General features: G+C 35.8%; 1 non-coding gene across 1 annotated transcript; it reads right to left on the bottom strand.

The window, feature by feature from the left end:
* Positions 1-5400: 5400 nt before the first annotated feature.
* On the bottom strand, positions 5401-5507 carry LOC141604328 (small nucleolar RNA R71). Its single transcript, XR_012526032.1, has one exon. It is a non-coding gene; the product is annotated as a small nucleolar RNA R71 (small nucleolar RNA).
* Positions 5508-5832: the final 325 nt, after the last annotated feature.

Genomic DNA, 5832 nt, shown 5'->3' with positions numbered 1-5832 from the left:
TAAAATACGCCAAACAAATGTTGGGTTCATCAATCTCAAAAGTTTACATATTGAATATGTGATAAATTAATTTAGTCATAAAATTAATTCTAGATCTTATGCATGCAAAACAAAATACAAGAGTGAAGAAAATTGGTCCCTTACATATGTATTTTCGGCTATTAGGGCACTAGTAAGGACTCCTACCTTACTTTGTTCTTGAGCTTTCCAAATGGATGAACAAGATTCAATTTAGAATCTCTCCTCAAGGATTGTACCAAGAAAATCACTCTTAATACAAATATTAATTTGATTACTAGAATTAATATTTGTTCCCTTAAAATTACTAATATTATATGTATACTACTTCTAGTATTAAGAGAATAATATTAGAGAATATGTGAGATTTTCTAATATTGTTCTCAACCAAAAACTAGAGAGAGTAAGGAAATTATCCATATATTTATTTTATAAGAATGAATGAATCAATAAAGAGAAAAACTCTCTCCTTCTCCTTATGGGTGTCCGGTTTTTTGCTCTTATTGGGAGCTAAAATTGTTCTTCTCAATTTTGCTTTTTGTCTTCACAAGACATAGTAGGTGTAAGACTAGTTTTAGACTAGGTATCATTATACTATTTTATCACATAAAATATATCACCCACTAACACCTTCTATCCTCCTTTTTATCAGTCCATATGTAAAATGGACTTCCATTTTATTTGTCAATTTGTCATTTTTGTATAGTGTGACATATTGGACATGTTACTAGATATGTAATTAAATAATGCATTTTTAACTTATTAAAAATCATTATATTATCAAAATAAATCACATACAAAAATCAACTAGTAATTCAGAATTACAATTACTTAAAATGGGTCATATAACTATAAATCACAACTACTTGTATTTATAATAAATAATTCATTCTTATTTCAATTGTTTCATAAACAATAATAAATCTAAGTAATAAAACAATTTAATTACTTAGCACGAATCTTATTAATCGAATTACAATAAGATACGTAATTTCACTCACAAAATCATCCGTTCAATTTTAAGGAATTAATTAACTTGTATCATCATACAATTAATTAATTAATCAATTAAGAATGTTTCCCTAAAGTATGACTTTAAAAGATCACCTGATCACCACCGTCACACGACAGTAATGTCAAACTCTAGTCAGCCAATCATTACCAATTAATGTGGATCAGTTGACAATAAAATATTACTTTCCCTCATGTATTCTTAATATGAGATTTTAAACATGTGATCGCATTATTGTCGAGGACACATACTCCAACAATCTCCCACTTGTCCGCGACAAGTGTACGTCACCAATTCTCTTGTCCTATTATTATCTCCCACTCAATGCAAGGTGTCTTGCAGGTCGTACTTGTATTTGATCATATCGTGAGTGGTTTTCTCGATCTGGAGAATAACTGTCTAACCGGAATTTATCTACCATAGATACCTTCCGAGCGTGGCCACGCATTTCCAGTTCATTGCTCCTCGAGTGGCCTTGAGATATAAGATAACCCTGACGGGGATGGACAATTCCTGTTGCACTCTTCCCTTCGAATAGCCACAGCTCATCATGACCCAAAACATGCCCATTATACCCCAATTACGAAGGTTGCCGGACATAAATCAAAGTCACTCTGAAACTGTGCCATCTTAGGCGAACAGTCATTAGTCAAAGAATCAACTCATAAGAATTGATGTGACCATTATTTGAGCATATTTAGTCCCCGAATTAGCCTTGTTCCCATGCTTTTTAGTGCATATTTGGGTCATTTATTGTCTTTAGTCCTTTGTTTTGCATATTTTTTGAGGTTTTAATCCCTTGGTAGGAAACGAGTGCAAACCTCGCATTTTCATGGCAAAATGGAGCTAAATTGATTGAATTCAATGACCAAGCATCAAAGAGAAAACAAGACTAGAAGGCCTTTATACATACTATAGTAGATGGGCAATGATGAGAAAAGATCATTGCATCCCCGAGGAAATCCTCAAGGATTTTATGAAGAGAAAGGAAGAAAAGAAGAAAGGAAGAAGCTGACAGAGAATCCGAGCAGATTGCCCACAATCCGCCCGTCCAAGACAAGCAATCCCCACTATAAATACCCCATTAGGCTAATTAGATTATCATGTTCTTCTTAGCAATCTCTAGTGTAGTTTATATCAATCAAATCTCTCTTTAATCTTGTAATCAACTTTTAATCAAGTTTTAATACAAATCTCATTTCCTTAATCTCTCTTTTGTTCATATTTCATTTTGGGTAATTGAAGATTATTTGGGTTATTATTGGGAGATTGACAACCTTCCAATCAATCATCAAGTACTTCTATTATTTTTTGTTTTATTATTGGAATCATTAGTAGGTATAATTCTCTTAATCCCTTTTTAATTATTGTTAATTATCTTCATTTATTCATCATGTTTTACTTTGTTGGTATGATTGACAACCTTGCTAGCATGTTCAACATGATAATGAGTGAGTAGTTTCCTTAGCTAGGGTTAATGGGTAATTAGGGGAAACCAACATGGGGGATGATTCATGCTTAAATTAATATGTTTTCATAGTTTATTTGCTTGCTTGTTGTGATCTCAACTTATGCACATGTTATGTTTGATGAAATGCGAGCCTATGAATCCTTGCATTTTTTTACCCATCACCTATCTTTTCAATGAGACTTGTAAGACATAAACCAACTCGAGTCTCATTAGACCAAGCTTATAGTTGAGTAGGGAAGATTAAGTCGACTTGTAGGTGTTGTACAATCTAATCGATTCGGCTCCGGGACCCAAACTTTCCTAGGATTGTAAGATATAAACCAACTCGATTCATCACAACAATAATTGCTTGCTTATAATTTGAGAATATGTTTGTATGATCAATTCCCATGAATCCCCCATGACCCCATGACACCCTAGTGCCTTTTATCAATTGTTTACACCCCTTTTTAATCATCTTGCTTGTTTACTTTCATTGCTATTTAGTTTAGTGATCTTCTACTTCAAACCCCAATTTGTGACACCCCTAGACACCGCTAGTTGCAATTGAAAATCTCATCTCAATTCCCGTCCCTTGGAATCCGACCTTTACTTGCCTCTTTACTAATTGTAGAGTTGTTTGTGGAGTTATAAATTGTGTTTTGGTCTAGGTGCTCCTAACGACAAGTACCGAAAACTAAACCTCCAAGTGAGTCCGACCAAAAATGGCGCCATTGCCGGGGACGGTGTTAACTTGATTTAGATTTTCTTAGATTGTTATTAGTTGTGTCTTTCTTTGCCTTGGGGAAGTAAAAATCCTCAAGGTTTGTGATGCGTGTCATTTATATGATGTTTTACGCCCTATTTTACACGCATTTCAGAGCTCATTTGTGTAGTTTAAGATACCATTTTCCCTATTTTTGTCTACTTTCGTATTTTCATGTAATATTACAGATTATTGCGGAAATGAGTAGATATCGAGCCGAATCCGTCCCCGAGTACTAGGCATTGCATTTGACGTGAAGTATATACTCGGGAAGCGAACTTGGTGCGCATTTCGAGGCCTGAAAGACAACTTTATGAAGAATTTAGAAGCGACTACCAGCTGCAGTGGTCGATCGACTGATGCCTATGGTCGATCGACCGGAACGCGACTTCCAGTAGTTAAAGTTCAGCGAAGAGCAGTCGATCGACTGCCTTGTATGGTCGATCGACCAAACCGTGATAGCGTGAATTAATAGAACGAGAAGTTAGAAGCCCAATGTAATTAGGTTTTAGAATAAAGTACGTATATTTATCTATATAACGTAACCAGGAGGCAGGAAGTTTTCATCAAGTCTTTTATCATCAATAATTAGGGTTCTTGAGATTATTTTTCGTAATCAATGAAGTTTACTTTTGCATTCGGTTTTGATCCTTTCTCTGCAATTCCTTTTACGGTATTCTCTGTTCCAATATTCAGTTTTATTGCTTTATTTCGTTCATAGTTTAGAATTGCTAAAGTAGTTTCCCAAAGCCAACTTATCGTCTCATGTTATTTGCTTGTTTAGTAAATTTAACCATAAATTCAGTATCTTTATTCGTTAATCTTGATGTTGTTTTTATCGTAAACATGAGTAGCTAAATACCCTGTGCTAGGATGTAGGTAATCTGTAGAAGTAGGCGGCGTAGAATAGTATACCTGAATCGCGCCATGGTCGATCGACCGCATACCCTGGTCGATCGACTGGCCACATGAGATTAGCTTCGTTTTAATTAATTTAATTGCTATATTTGACGAATCGAGTGCACGCGACTAGTTGAATGCTTAGGAATTGACCGACCCAGTAAGATCGAAAGATAGGGGAGGAAATTAGACTGCCTAATTAAGACGACTAAATTAATAAGATCGAGAGATAAGTTAATTTAGACTTTTAAGTCACTTTTCAGGACGAAAGTTAGCATTAGTGATATTAGGGATCTGGAGCGAGATCGAAAGAGGCTACCTGTTAGAAATGGACCGAGAGGACTTCTTATTTTCCCGTCTCATGTGTTTATTTCAGATTTACCTAGGATACTGCCGCCGAAACTATAGTGAACCGACCATCTTAGCACCCTTTTAATATTTGATTTCATCTTTTAGCTTAGTTTACTTTTCATTTACTGCCTTTAGTTATAGAACAACTCAAAACAAACCCCCACTCATTTGTTACTTTTAAACTAAAATCAGACAACTAATATTTGCATCGCCTCTCTATGGTTCGACCCTGACTGCCACTAGCTATAGTAGTAGTTTGGAATTATAAATTTATCTTTGGTACTCTACGACGGTATCAGTTTGTTCTAATTATTTTCAAGTTGTTTGAAATTTTGCATGTCTAGAAGATCACAAGGTAACTTGTTACCCTTTGATCACGAAATTGAAAGGACTTTGACAAACAATAGAAGACTTGCTAGGAGAACTTTGAGAGGTATTGGTGAGGTTGTAGATACTCAACCAAACGCTATTGAGTTCGTCAACCCTTTTGCAAGAGAAGGTGAGGAGAATCCAACACAAAATCAACCCACAATGCCTAAATTTTTATCACATTCCGTACCAATCGAGGAGAACCTACCCAATGGTACTCCCACACCACAACACTTAATCGAAAATTTTATTGCCAAATCCGCATTTATCCAATTAGTCGAAAGAAGCCAATTTGGGGGGATGCCTAGTAAAGACCCTCACTCTCACATGGACACTTTTTGTGACTATTGTGATGCGATTTCACAAACCGGTGTAACTCAAAACCAAATTCGATGGGTCTTATTTCCTTTTTCTCTAATTGGCACCGCAAAACAATGGTTGAAAGGCCTTGATAAGGCTACTCTCGGAATTGACTCTTGGAAGACGTTGGCTCTAGCTTTCTACAAAAAGTTCTATCAACTAGAAAAGACTAATATGCTAAGAGCTCAAATTACGAGCTTTAAGCAAAGAGATGAAGAATCCTTGTTTGAAGCTTGGGAGCGATTCAAGGGAATTTGTCGCTCATGTCCTCATCATGGACTTAGCGAGTGGTTCTTGGTACAACAATTTTCGAATGGTCTTTATGAAGACTCAAGAAACATTCTCAACATGGGATCAAATGGTATGTTCACCGAAGTTGACGACAATCAAACTTGGAACAAGATTGAGGAAATGGCGGTCCATAACTCACAATATAGTAGACCTCGCAAGGCTACTAGAGGAGGAAACCATGAAGTGGACTCTATTACTCAATTGGGTGCTCAACTTAGTGCTCACATTGATACCATCAATTTAAAGTTCGAAAAAGCTATGGCTAGACTTGAAGAAGCCTCAAAATCACCAAAGCATCATGTTAATGCCATGACG

Source organism: Silene latifolia, chromosome 9 (assembly GCF_048544455.1).
Source record: "Silene latifolia isolate original U9 population chromosome 9, ASM4854445v1, whole genome shotgun sequence".
Classification (NCBI taxonomy): Eukaryota; Viridiplantae; Streptophyta; class Magnoliopsida; order Caryophyllales; family Caryophyllaceae; genus Silene; species Silene latifolia.
The sequence above is the reverse complement of the archived record's forward strand: the minus strand, read 5'-3'. Positions and strand labels throughout refer to the sequence as shown.